Source organism: Mastomys coucha, unplaced genomic scaffold (genome assembly GCF_008632895.1).
Source record: "Mastomys coucha isolate ucsf_1 unplaced genomic scaffold, UCSF_Mcou_1 pScaffold14, whole genome shotgun sequence".
Taxonomy (NCBI): Eukaryota; Metazoa; Chordata; class Mammalia; order Rodentia; family Muridae; genus Mastomys; species Mastomys coucha.
Window position 1 is genome coordinate 92440356 of NW_022196896.1, and position 15250 is coordinate 92455605.

General features: G+C 37.1%; 1 protein-coding gene across 10 annotated transcripts in view; it reads left to right on the forward strand.

Annotated features, from left to right (window-relative positions):
* Positions 1 to 15250, forward strand: part of Map2 (microtubule associated protein 2) — a 264189-nt gene that overhangs the window by 65879 nt on the left and 183060 nt on the right. For 9 of the 10 annotated variants that reach the window (XM_031367772.1, XM_031367776.1, XM_031367775.1 and 6 more), the window contains exon 2: positions 8153 to 8203. The exons of the other annotated variant lie outside the window; for it this stretch is intronic. The gene's annotated coding sequence lies outside the window, so the exon portion shown is untranslated. The remainder of the gene's footprint in view (positions 1 to 8152; positions 8204 to 15250) is intronic. 10 annotated transcript variants of the gene reach the window in all.

Genomic DNA, 15250 nt, shown 5'->3' on the forward strand with positions numbered 1-15250 from the left:
GGTGTGACAGTCTTTGGATGGCTTTTCCTTTAGTCTCTGCTCCACACTTTGACTCTGTATTTTCTCCTGTGAGTATTTTGTTCACCCTTTTAAGAAAGACCTAATCATCCATACTTTGGTCTTCCTTCTTCTTGAGCTTCATGTGCTCCATTAATTGTATCTTGGGTATTCTGAGCTTTTAGGCTAATATTCACTTATCACTGAGTGCAAACTATATGTATTCTTTTGTGATTGGGTTACCTCACTCAGGATAATATTGTCTAGTCCCATCCATTTGCCTAAAAATTTCATGAAGTCACTGTTTTTAATAGCTGAGCATCTCACACCCATCAGAATAGCTAAGATCAAAAACTCAGGTGACAGCAGGTACTGCTGATGAGGATATAAAGAAAGAGGAACACTCCCCCATTGCTGGTGGGATTGCAAGCTGGTACAACCACTCTGGAAATCAGTCTGGGGTTCCTCAGAAAACTGAACATAGTATTACCTGAGGACCCAACTATACCACTGCTGGGCAGATACCCAAAAGGTGCTCCAACATATAAGGACACATGCTCCACTATGTTCATAGCAGCCTTATTTATAATAGCCAGAACCTGGAAACAACCCAGATGTCCCTCAACAGAGGAATAGATACAGAAAATGTGGTACATTTGCACAATAGAGTGAAGATATTTCTTTAAATTAGTTCTCCAAACCTTTTTTGCTTTTATTGCTCCTTTTTTAAAATTTGTACCTGGTACAATCCTTAGGGAATTATAGAGTTAGGAAAATTTACCCATATGTAAATATATAATACACACACACATATAATATAATATATAAAAATAATATATAATATACAATATATTATGTCTAATATAATATGCAATATATAATATATAGTATATAATTTAGTATATAGTTTATTGTATCAATATATGAGATAACATATAATATTTGATATATAATTTATAATTTACAATATAAATGATATATCATCACATATGTAATATATATAACATAATGTATATATACATATATATGTATATATATATAGATCATGTATATATGCACAGATCAAGCAGTTCCTCAGAGTTATGCATGATTTTCATCTTATCTGTTATTTTTATTTCTTTTATTTAATAGAATACAATGGTATGCTGGGAGTAGAAAGTCAACCAAGTATTTTCCATGCAAGCCAGAGGATTTGAGTTGAACTCCCAGGACTCACTAAAGCTGGGCATGGTGGCAAACATGCTTGCTACTCTAGTATTATTTACCTTGCCAGCCAGCATTGGCTCTTCAACAGGCTCCAGGCCAATGCGAGCGTGCTGGAAAGGAACACCAGAAGTTGCCCTCTTCCCAACCAGGTGCACTCATGCATACACTCATATCCACCTAGACCCAAACAAGCATGTGTACATACACGCATACACACACACACACACAGAGCCAGAGACAGAGAAAGATAGAGACAGAGACAGAGACATAGAAAGACAGACAGACAGACAGAAATAGAAAGAGAAGCATAGAGAGACAGGGACAGACAGACAGACATGGAGGGAGGAAGGGACCTAGGGGAAGGAAAGGAGAAAGGGAGAGCGAGTGGGATAATAATGAGGTAGTATTAGTTGGAAATCTCCATTTTTTAGCAGGTACCCTAAATTGAATTTTTAAATTCTATGATTTTCTTCTGGAGAAAATGAAAATATTTGCTGCATCTTCTTGTGTGAAAATCAAGTCAATCATGTATGTAACTTACCTGTATAATATTCTAGTTATGCAAAACACAGTTTCTGCTTTTCTATTATTTTTGTCGTATGAAAATAGCACTCAGATTTTCATTAAAACCTACCATGATTTAGGCAAAGTTTTTTTTTTTTTAATATTCTTTCTTTGTTTTGACAGTAGATGAGTCAATTGAGTCCAATTTCCCAGCATGCACTAGGGCTTCTCAAACTTTAACTTCCATTTCCAGACTTTGTTGTGGCAGCTACAGCAAACATGTCAGAGTACAGAACATTCCATTAAGAGCAAAACCTGGAGCCTAGCTTCCTACGATTTTGTTTTATATGACAAATAGTGTCGAGAGGTGAAGTTGGTTGGAGTGGCCATGACTCAACCTCTTTCTCTAGGGAGTGACTCATTCCACATTAATAGATCCCTGTCTTTGTGGCAAGTACCACACTAAGTGCCTGGGACACAAACACAGATTTGCTGGGTCACTAACCTAGAGCAGCCTGGAGTCTGGAAAGGCTGGATATGGCATTGATTAGCAACTATCTGACTTACAAACAGCCAGCGCTCTGTAAATGTTATACTTACTTGTCAAGGCCAAGCATGATTAAATACACAATTATGGGGGCTGGCTACAGAGGCAGCTAGATTTCCTGATAAACATGAAGTTTTTAAGTCCATGTTAACGTAGTCTGGTTACATTGAGCCCTCAGTATCTTGTTTCAGTAGGAAGTAAAACTTCACTCCCTTTCATATGGCACATCATACCCTTCAGTCGTCTGTCTGATGGATACTTTACTTTATGGCTCGGCCAGAAACTCAGTTTCATGTGTGTAATGAAGACTTGCCTAGAACCTAGTCATAGTTCAACCATCCATTCGAAATCTGCCACCATCTCACTGAGTATCGGTCTCAGATGCTTGGAACTCTCTGGACCTCTTCTCCCTGTCACATATTTTTCTTGCTATTCCTTATATCCTGTAGGTTGAACATGTTGTTGGAGACTGATTGTGAACCTCCATAGTTCATTTGTACCCAAGTCCTAATCCCTGGTTTGACTGAGAACTGAGTTTGATTTGCAACCTGAGCTCTTAGGAGGTAGTTAACTAAGTGAATCCACCAGTTAATGGTCGACTCCAGTGGGAATCTTGTCCTCGTACACAGAAAGAAAGAAAAAGCTGTCTGATCCTCCCCTCTCACTTGCTCATTCCATGCCTTTCTTCTAAATCTAAGAAGACAGATAGATCACTGTTGACCATTTAGGAAGAGAGCAATTGCCAGAGCTCAACCATGCTGGTACCCTGCTCTTGTGAGTCCAATAAACAAAATTTTATTCTTTAAGCTTCCTATGTAATATCAATGTATACATATACATATATATATATATATATGTATACATATATATGTGTGTGTTTGTAAAATTTTAATATGTATTTGAATATATGCTTGCAGATATACTTATGCAAATACTACTTTATATTTATATATTTCTGCTTTATTGAGACAATGTCTTTGCCAAAATTGACTCTTCATCTCTGTCCACTTGGATGTCTATGGCCACCACCTAAATGGATTGTTTTTCTTTCTCCCTTCAATCTCACATCTACTCTATAGTCTTGTAGATCAGATTTTATAATTATGCCATGTTGTAGTTTAAAATCTTCAAGCATCATGCTGCTAATCCCCTGACAAAGCTTCTCGTTCCTCTGAATCTTTATCCACATAACAGGATTTCATCCTACCTCTACTCTTTAATCCTTTATAGTTTTGCTTATATTTCCTCATGAAAACTAGGCCTATTCTGCTATGCATCAGTTGTTGGTTTTTTCCTCTACAGCCTCTCCTACACCAATGGATTCTATTAAATAAACCTTTGAATGAGAATGAATGTTGGATTCCAAAATGCTAAACAAGATTTGGTTTTGACATGACATTGTAATATTCCAAAATGTTGGAGAGGATTGGAGAGATCGCTCAGTGGTTAGGAATATGTACTACTCTCGTAGAGAGGAACTCAGCTCCCAGAACCCACACCACGTGGCTTACACCTGCCTGTTACAGCAGTTCTGGGGTCTCGGACACCCCTGGCCTCTGTGGGCCTCTGCACTCATGTGCACATACCTACTACAAACACAAAATTAAGAATAAGATAAATCATAGAAAATAAAGGCATACATTACAAATAAATAAAAGCACTGTAATTTCAAATTAATTTTTTAATGCTATAAAGCATTAAAAAAAACTATAAAGTTTCAATACCTCAAATTTTATTTCTAGTATAATTTCTCCAAGGGAGAAACACAAGGAAAACAGAAAAGGTAGGAAAAGTGACTTTCAGACTGACTTTGCTGCTGTCTCTGCTATTGCCAGATTTTATTTCTTCTGAGGTTTAAACAGGCTCACATCTGTTTGATATATGTGAAATGTATGAACTGGCCATCACCATATGATTTAATGTGGCAAGAAATTATTTCTCATTGGTTAAAAAGGGAATAAGCTCTATAAGCTAACTCTTTAAGATTAATTTCTGGTATTTCTTTTACCTTTTGGGAGAGAAAAGAGAGGACAAAAACATGGTGATTTTAATATGCAGATACATAATGCTTCCTGACGGCAGATGCCAGATCCCATTGAAAAGAATTCTCTTTGAATTATGCTCAGGGCTTTGTTTAGCAAAATACTACACAAAAGTCTTGACCTGTGTGTTTGAAGTGACAGATGTTCCCTGTGAAGACCAAGCCTTAGGGCAACATAAATCTTCACTATTTTTTGCCAATTTGCTCAATAGCTGGGCTGCATTTTTATTTTTTTTTCAAACTTCAGGCTGCTGCTGAAGAAGCAGTTCCAAGTGGAAGTGTTTCCCTTAAACACAAATGAACTGATAAAGGCCACAGGATAGGTGAGGCTCACGAGTGCAGAGGCCAACATTTCTTGCTACTTGGGAGGATGTTTTCATCGAATACTTTTAAATAAAACATGTTTATATTAAGGTGTATAAAATAATGTCTTGGGCTATACATGTAATTTTTGAATACTGCATACACAGGAAAATGAGCACTACATTGAGACAAATTAGCATGCCTACCTTCTGCTGTTACCTTGTTATTTTTATATTCTTGCTTAATTTTTAATTTTTATCTTTTTCCTGTATGCCTTCTCATAGGAATTACTAACTGGAGGCACCATCCTATACATTAGGCCTCTGAGGTTCTTTGGCTTTAGTTCACCATGCAGTGCATCAAGCCTCTGTGTTCTTTGAAGGTAGTCGCCCTGCTGTCCACTGAGTCTCCATTGCTTTTGTCTTGTTCACCTGTGATCTTTGTATTCTTTGACTTATATCTCCCCATTCCCCTATCCCTACCCTCTCTCTGAGCCACTTACCCTTTGATTCTGTAAATTTAGCTTTTTCTTTTTCTTGTCTTTCTTTTTTCATATTAATTTCATCTATGGGATTGTATAGCATTTTGTATATAGTTGTACATATATATGTACATATATGTATATAATATCTTGCAGGTTTATCATATTCCTGTAACTAGTCAGGTTTTTTTTAGGGCAGGCTTATATTGCAATGTGTGTGTGTGTGTGTGTGTGTGTGTGTGTGTGTGTGTGTGTGTCTGTGCGTGAAAGTTGTGTTTCTAGGCCTATTTTGGTGAATATTTCAGTTGTTCCCCTATATCTATATCATATTATTTACAATGCTGAAGTATATGAATAATACATACATACATATTAATATGTACATACATATTCTTAAGACACAGCACAGATATCTATTGAAGGTAATGATATCATTTGCTTTGGGATTTCTGGGTCATATGATACTTTGATTTAAATTTTGGGATACCATGTATTATTTGTCAGAATGCCTAGCGTAACTTAAATTTCCCCAAATGGTGAATAAATGTATCAGGTTAATTACTGTTTTTTTCATGTTTTTCTTTTTTTTAATTAGATATTTTCTTTATTTACACTTCTTTTTTTGTTTTTTTTTTTATTAGATGTTTTCTTTATTTACAATATCTCCTTTCCCAGGTTCTCTTCCCTCCCAAAAAAAAAAAGAAAAAGAAAAGAAAAAGAAAAAAAAGAAAAAAACCCCCAAACTAAAACAATCCCCTGTTCCCTCCCCCTTCCCCCTGCTCACCATCCCACCCCCTCCTGTTTACTGGCCCTAGCATTTCCCTACACCTTTCTTATCTCTATAATAATAGTTCTGACGAAAACAACTCAAGGGATGGAGGATATATTTGGGCTCATGTCTGAGACAAAGCATGTTGTCTGTGATAGTTCTCTCTGTGGTGACAGCAGTGTATCCCACTGCTTGCTCAAGGAAGCAGAAAGCTAAGCCCCAAACCAAGCAGTCTTCTTCAAGTCCCACTCCAGTGACTAGCCAGGTCACAGTCCCTGTTAGTTATCTGTTTCTTAGACCGTGAAGTCTCATTAGATACGGCCGTCTTTTATTTCTTATTCCACTTTTTTATGTATCACCATGTGTCTCCAAATGTCCTGACAAACCCATCTTTGTAAAGCTATGATGTCATTGATGGTGCCTAACGGATATGAACAACTTTCTCATTTCTTTGTGAATTTATTTGGTACAATAGGACACATGCATACTTGCGGGATTGTTGTCTTTATTCAGATACAGAATTCTATATCATTGTAAAATAATGTTAGATGTCTGGCATGGAGATAGATGTATTTACTGAAAGTGTTATTCTTTAAAGCCCCTGATAATGTCCCTTTGAAAATAATTTCATCAGCTGAAGTGAGAAGGAATAGGAGGGAAGAGAAAGGAACTGGATCTCTTCAAAATGCATTATACTCATGTATAAAATTCTCAAACAGTAGAAAAGAATGTCAATTGACTTATTGACCCCTCTTTCAATCATATATATATATATATATATATATATATATATATATATAATTTATTTTATGTATGAGTACACTGAAGCTGTTCAGTCACACCAGAAGAGGACATCAGATCCCATTACAGATGGTTGTGAGCCACCATGTGGTTGCTGAGAACTCAACTCAGGACCTCTGGAAGAGCACTCCGTACTCTGAATTGCTGGGCCATCTCTCCAGCCCGCCTCCTTCAATTCTTATATAAAGAAACCACTATAATCCTTAGGACGTACATCAACAATTCTGTGTTGAGTTGTGTGTCTTGTTGCTGCCTATTGGTATTTCTGTTATATGTCTTTCTGCTATTCTCTCCATTAAATCATGACTGTTCGGTGTGAACCTAGTACATATACTTGGCTTAAGTATTCGATAATGAAATATTTCTGACATATAGGCATTTGTAAACTTCCAATTAGTTAACGCAGATAATTCTAGAAGCTAATCAGTTTTTAAACTGGAATCACTGTTGTGAATACTTTTTGAAGCAAGTTGGGAATTTCATTTTTTGCCATTCTTTAGTTCTTTCTTTTCTGGTCCATATGACAGGTTGATTTTCACCACATACTCTTTGAAAAATTGTTTTCCCCTGAATTCCCCTTCTTCGTTCCTGTCCTCCGACAGTGTGCTTTACCACAAATTTTCGTCTCAGCATATTTTAATGGCCAGGCTTATGCCCAGGGGAATAATGAGAAGACTGATAAATTGCCAATGAAATTGCCTTCTTTGACCTTGACTACCTTTGGACTGATTGATGGTCCTGGACTCAAGATCTACAGACTCTCTGTGGGTATTAAATCAGATTAAAGATCTGTTTTAGACAGTCCAGGCTGTTATAACAAACATATTGTAGATGGGGTAGCTTATAAACAATAGAAATTTATTTTCCAAGCTCAGGATGGGGAAAACACCAAGGTCATCAATTCAGTGACTGATGAGGTTTAATTCTGTGTAGATAGATGGCTGCTACTTTCCTGTCCTTACCTGGAAAAAGGAATAAAGGATCTTCTATGTTGGAATTTCTATAAGGACACTAGTCTCAGTTTCTTTATTTCTGAATTTCTGATTTATAATCATACGGTCATTTCCAGTACCCATCACATTGCAGCACATAGATGAGGTGGGATAAGTAGAAAATATAAGGGAGGGTCCAAATGAGTTGATTTAATTACTAAGAAAATATTCAGAGCAAATGGTGGTATCTTCTAAGTCGTATGTGAATGTTTCAGACTATACCCTTAGGAAGCCCTATTGAATGCATAAAAAGCTGAAAGCAAAAATAGGAACTAATTTTGACATTTATGACATGTTTTGAAAATGAAACCTAAAAATTACTGTGAATTTACAATGTTATTCCTACACAGGCATGGTGCGTTGTAAAGCGATCCATGTCAGCCAGTCCATTTTGGAGAACAATAAACAAGTTGTTTAATGCCTGCCTCGGCTTTCCTCCTTAGACAAAGGAAGGTTGACTTACCCGACGGATTTTTAATCTAATGGTGTTTTTTTTTTCTTTTCTTTTTAGATTTTTATTGATCTAAACCAACCTATATTGTGACTGCTGGCAAGAATTAAGGTCAGTGCTGTGTTTATATTGATTGTGAACTAGCTTAAATAAGCTTTTTATAAGGGCCTTTTGAGGCTTTAGCTTGCTGGTTCAGGATATTCTGGCAAAAGTGTGGCCAAGAGCAGGATCAAATATGAGCTGTCTATATCACACTATGGCTCACTAATAAATACTATTCTTGGCAGTGTTAGTTTTACATTACTTTGGTTATTGAATGTTTTACCTCTGTCACCTCACTAGTTAAGTTGTGGTGAAATAAAAGCGCCCCCATTTTAGTTCCTTAAAAGAATTAAACAAAGGCTGGCTTATATTTTAAAGGATGGTTTACTTTCTGAATTATACAGGAAAACACATTTAGTTTCCACAATTTGGTCCTCAAACCGAACACATTACATAAGGAGAGCAGAGTTGAAAGTGCATCTGTGATTCAATAATGTTAATTCACAAGTAGAATGTTAAGATGTTGCTTCTTTGTTCTGTTTTCTCACTCGCTGGCTTTTATGAAGCACTCTAAACAGCTTGTGTGAGGTTGAGAGCCTTAGAGGTCCCTCACACAGATGGGCTTGGGAACCCATTTGTCCCCTCTAGTTTCTTCTCTAAGGCAGGAATTCAGAATTAAAAGTAAATTTATAAACTAAACCCTGAAGGCAATGAGGATTTTCATTGCTCATAAAGAGCAGAATGCCAGGTGTTGCTAGGTTCATGCCTGGGCTTTTTGTTAAAGAGTAACATAAAGAAAACATTGGGCTTTCATTCATGCTTACATTAATCAAGAATTTCCATTCTAAACTCTGTCTTTAACTCTTTGAGCCAAAGTGCCTAATACAGGAGGCACACAGTAAATAAGTACTTTTCCTGGCCACAATTCTGATGTCACTATCCTGTTGCCAGTAAAACACACACACAGACACACACACACACACACACACACACACACACACACACACACACACACCACCCTTCCTCTGTCAGATGAATGGATACTATTATGTCTCTTTTGCCTTTTTGAAGTATGTATGGTGCTTTCCTGTTCTTTAAGATATATGAAATTGAATAAATAAAACCTGTTGGATTTAAGCCTATTGGTAGTTTGCTATTTAATAAAGAAAAAAAGTAGTGTAGATATTTGCTCAGGATGGCTTAAAGTCTATTTATAAATCATGTTACTTTATATTTTTCATAGTTTTGGGTTGAATAAGTATTGAAATACTTAACTTAGCTTAGCATTCTTTTTGAATTACATCTTAGTATCATCTAAATACGTAAATATGCATTCAGATTTATATTTCTTCATTATTATTATCATAAGTATTATTAATTGAACCAATTCTGACAATTTCATACATGTAGATAATACAAATAATTGCTCATCTCCCATCCTTTATTAGCTCCTTCCCACCCCCTTGCCTATACATCTCTTCCTTGCATCCTGGTCTGTTTCTTTTATGACCCACTGAGTTTAATCCACTGGTCTATGTGGCCATGCACTTGGAGCTTTGTGGGTCAGCATCAGAAGCACAGGTGGAAACAGTGACCCCATTTTCCCCAGAATCAATCAACAGTCAGTGGTTCATAAGTAGAGGATAGAAGTCATTCCTCCATCCACAACAGATTGTGAGAAGAGCAGGTCTTGCTCAGGCCCAGTGCAAGTAACTACAGCCTCTCAGCTCATGACGTCAGTGGCCGTGTTCCCCCTAGAGAATAGCATTTCAGGGCCCTTCTCCAGGCCTTTTGCTTCTTATAATCTTCTAGCACCCTCAGGTACTTATTCTCAGAATCTCCGACAGCCATGACTCTGTGCTCCACTTCATTGACTGCAAAAAAAAGAGGCATCTGGGGTTGAGACTGAGAGTAACATCCGTCTGTGTGTATAATGTATATATCTAGAAGACACGTTAATACTTATGTCAGTTTAGCTCATGAACAGTTCCTTCCTTGGGCCTATGACCTTCCCAGGCATTATTGTTGACTGGGATTTCAGTACCGGACATAGATTGTTTCCTGAGGTCTAGGAATCAAATTCAGTCAGGGGATATTGGTTTTCACCGTAACCGTTGTGCCATTTTTGAGCAGGTGAGCTGTTCTTGCATGGCAGCTTGGTTTTATAGTCCATAGGGTTCACAGCTGGGTAAGTCTATTGAGGGATCCATTTCTCTTGAAGCTGCCCTCACTGTATCTCCTGCACTTTGAAAATTAGCCACCAAGGAAGAAATTTCCGTCTTGGTTCTGGCTTGCTTCTCTTAGAGCTAAGGTGGATGGTCTCAGGAATGGGGTCCCATCCTCTAGATCTTCTGGACAACCCAGAAGACTCCTAAGAACCTGCATTGTATGGGGTGGGGAGCTCTGGCACCTTCCAAACCAATAATTCTCATGCTGTAATTTTGTTTAGTATCTTACTGCATCTGGGAGCAGCATTATCTCACCATGCAGGGTGTCTCCACTCAGTCCCTAGTTATGTTTTTAAATGTGGTTGCAATATAGTAAGTTTTCATATAACTTCAAACACACACACACACACACACACACACACACACACACACAAAATTCATTTTTGTTAACATTTCCCCAACTCTCTTGCTCCCCAGTGCATTCTTTTCCTTGCTGTCTTCATCCTGTTAGACCTAGCATATAGAAAATGAAATCTAGAGAGTTTTGCCAGGTATCTGTGTTTGCATCAGGAATGGTTCTGATACTCAATCTCAACCTTTGTTCAGTTCTGTTGTCTCACTATAGTGTCCAAATAGAAATTAGAAATCCCATCATGTCCCGACTATTTTTCTGAAAGAAAAAACTATTAAAGATAAACAAATTTTGTCAAGAAAAGGAAACAGTATTGCTCAAAGTTAATCTGATTTCCTACCCACCCTCAATGTTGAGACTTTCCTTTGTGAGAACATGAATTTTGTGTGTGTGATTTACCAAGAAGTGAGAGGTTAGAATAACATATCTGTTGAGATAAATATGTATTCAAACAGGTGGAAGCCCATTTAAATCTCTAGTATTGGGACTTTCTAATTGAGAATGAAGACATTTTAGAACAAGTTTGATAAAGTTATCTACATAACATTTTATAAAAGCAGCTAGACATAGGAAGACTTTAAAAATAATTTAATTCATCAAAAACAATAGATGTGGTGGGATTTTTTATTTTATCGAGACACAGTTTTAGGTGTGGCCTGGCCTTTTGTTATGTAGCTGAGAGTGGTCTTGAACTCCCAATCTTCCTGCCTCTAGCCCAGAAGTGCTAGTCTTACAGGTGAGAGCTTGAAGCACAGTGTCACCGAATGTACACAGGGAAGGCATTTTAAATCATCTTGAATTATTGTACGGGGGAATTGGCATAAGATACATACAGAAAGTGGGACAGTAAACTAGACAGTGCTTCTTTGCAACAGTTTAAAGCATTGTCTTTGCCTCTTAAAAACCACAGTTTTCTATTTTTATAATTAATAGTGCTGCCAATGTTTTTTTGTCTTATGTTGTTTTTACTCAAACTTTTTTTATTATAGTTGAGTCTTATATTTAAAAAAAGTTTTCCTTAAACTTAAACTTTGCATTTTGTAGCTTCCAGTTTGTTGAAAGTAGGATTTTAAATATAGCTTACCTTACAAAAATCACATAATTTACTGCTTCTCCATTTCTGGATAGATATCTGTAATATTTTACTCTAAATAGTTCTGTTATGACTATCCTGCTACTCAGAGGGCTAGTCCAGTATTGTATTTAATATCAACATTTAAATTCTATAATCTAAGGAAATGAATATCTTTTAAAGTGGCAAACATGCTGTGAAAGCGACTCACAGGTCTGTGGTACCACTGAGCACTTCATTTGGTGTCATTTTCCATATAAATTTCACCATTTCAATGCGGGTATTAAAATGAAGGCTTAATTTTCTCTCTAAAATTGTCAAGAAACAATGATTTCTAATGTGTGTGTGTGTGTGTGTGTGTGTGTGTGTTTCTTGGTGTGGATGCATATGTGTACATAAGCATGCGGAAGGCAGGGGACCACCCCAGGACCATCCAGCAGGGGACAACCCCAGCACCATCCACCTTACTTTGAGGTCTTTCATTGGTCTGGATAGGAAGAGATTAAGATAACTGGCCAAAAAGTAGCAGTGATCCGCCTGCCTCCACCTTCCTGGCAGTAGGATTACAAGAGTGACCATGCTCAGCATTTTAGCAGGGCTCCTAGTGATCTGGTCCCCATGCGTACACTGCAAGCTCTGCTTTCTCCCCATCCATGTCCATAGACCCAGTGATTTCTTACCTTTTAAGTAAGGTAAATATAAAGTAGGAAATAGGTACTTATTAAAGAGCAGTCATGAGATATTAACTATTAGCCTGAACAGTATAACGTTCATTTTATATAACTAAACTTTCATTTTTATATAACTCGGCAATGTAAATGTTGCTAGCTTTGTGGCTTTCTACTTCAGAAGATTGTCCAAATTATGCTGCTTAAGTAATGATTATATTTTCTAGAATTTATTTGATCCAAAGGTAGGCAGTAGTGTTTGTTTTGTAATGGTTCCTCAGAGAAGGAACTCAAGAACCCTGAAAAATGAACGAATGACATCCAGGACCTCTATGTCACTGAAAAGTTTCTCTACATGTGATGTAGAAGTTAGCACACTATTCTAAAAATCTTAGGAATATTTCAAGAATTAACATTATTCTTAAAAACCTAAAAGAGATGGATCATAATGTTTTTAAGCAGTGTTTTATTTTAAAATTTTATCTTTACAGTTTAAAAATAATCATCTTTCTTTCTAAATTGATACTGCCATTTCCTTTATAAAATATAAAGATAAAAGGAAACTATTATTGTATGTCAAGACATCTTTACCTTGGTCTACTCGGACCCCCTTTCACCCAAGAAATTTTTATGTTCCTTTGGTTATATAAAAGAGGAAAACTAGTAAAATATTTACTGGTATGAAATCAAAAGAAATTTAATTAAGGCACTTATTTTGTTACACATATAACTGTGGCCTTTTACTAAAACTTAAAGCAAGTTTGCATATTAATGAGATGGTCATACCTAGTTTTACATGAAGAATTAAACCTTGTATAGAAGAATTTGATACTCGAGGTTATAGATTTTCTTCAACACTCTCTAGAGTTGATCTGTACTTTATAATCCAATATTATAAATGCCACATCGCATAAAAACCTAATGCAAATAGCAAGGAGCATATCAGAAAGTTCTGGAAATTATTACCTAATCCCAAGCCAAAATGCATTTAATGACTTTTTATAAATTTAAACTCAAATTAACAACTCAAGTGGCCATTTTTATAATCCAACATTCTGACACAGTATGATCTGGAGTTATAGTAATTTGATGCATGCTGAGATATGGTGGTAGGGAAATATTAATGGCCTCTGGTTTCTGTAATTATGTTTCTATAAGAATGAAGACTTTCTCAGTAAAGGCAGTGCTACAACCCACAACGTGCAGAGGGCTCAACTCAGAGCCAGTGTTCCAGGGAACACATTTTAGCTTTGCAGAGTGGGAAGGCACATACCGTGGAAAGTGCACATGTACTATGTTCTGAACCAAGACTGCAGTGAAATCGTATGATTTGACACGGGCAGCCACTGCCAGAAACAGCCTGGATTCAAGACCTATTTGACTTTGAATTGAACTCTGATCATTGTGAACTCAGATACCTTGCCTTTTGCCAAACATTTGCAGTTCCCATATTGTTATATGCCTCGTGTGGTTTCATAAGTTTGCTATGTTTTGACCATATTTTTTCTTCATTGTATACATGAACAGGCATTAAAATTTCCCCTAATAATATCAGAACTCTCTCTGTCTCTGTCTCTCTTTTTGTCCGTCTGTCTGTCCGTCTCTGTCTCTCTGTGTCTGTCTGTCTCTGTCTCTGTCTCTTTCTTTCTCTCTCTCTCTTCTCTCTCTCTCTCTCTCTCTCTCTCTCTCTCTCTCTCTCTCTCTCTCTCTCTCTCTCTCTCTCTCTCTCTCTCCTCTCTCTCTCTCTCTGGGTGTTTGTGTGTGTGTGTGTGTGTTTCCATTGGCACCCACTTTCCATTCCAAAAGACAGAAAATGTCCTTGGAACTATCATCTAATGATAATATATTGCTTCTGCAGGAGCATCTCAACACTCTGAGGGCCACCTCCCCTCCCTGTGTGACTGGGTTTGGTTAAAACAAACCTAGAGGGTTGAAGATATTGTTATAGCTTGATCCTTTGAATCCTTAGATGCTTTCCTTTGAGTGCATCAATAATAAATACATGAAGATATTGACAGAAAGCTTGATTGTGCCCCATTCCAGAACAGTCTGGGCTCTGTTTCTTTTGCCTGAGTTGGCTTAGTTGGAGCTGTCGTATGACCTCTGAGGCCTTCTGCTTGCATGCTGCTGAGTGTGCCTTGGTTAAATGCATCACCTGGAAAGTCAGAACTATATCAACTAAGACTTCATAGCTCAACAAAATGAGGGTTCATATCCCTGTGAATCTTAAAGCATAAGTTTAAAAAATAGCCTTTGAAAAAAAAATCTTTATCAAAAGCATTTTCTTTTCCTAGATTTTTATGTAATAAATTCTGATGCCTCTCTTAAGACAGGAAGTAAAATTAATGAGGATCTTTAAATGGATTGTTATAGAAACTTCTAAAATATATGAATGAAACGGTAGTGCGTATGGCCAGAATGCAATTTCTCCGTCCTCCTTTTTATCCTCTTGTGTTTCTCTGTTCTACATGCATGTGGGATGGGTGTATGTGTCCAAGCAAGACAAGTGTAGACACTTACATTTGTTATCCACCAGTGGTCTCTACCTTATTGTGATGTTTTACATAACTTAAGGTTTGATTTACCAGGTTCTGATGGTGAGGTGCATGAGGTTTCTTGTTTGAATTGCTTCTCTACCATTAATCACTGGAGTCCCCTGTTTTTTTTTTTTTTTTTCGAGACAGGGTTTCTCTGTGTAGCCCCAGCTGTCCTGGTACTCACTCTGTAGACCAGGCTGGCCTCGAACTCAGAAATCCTCCTGCCTCTGCCTCCCAAGCGCTAGGATTAAAGGCGTGT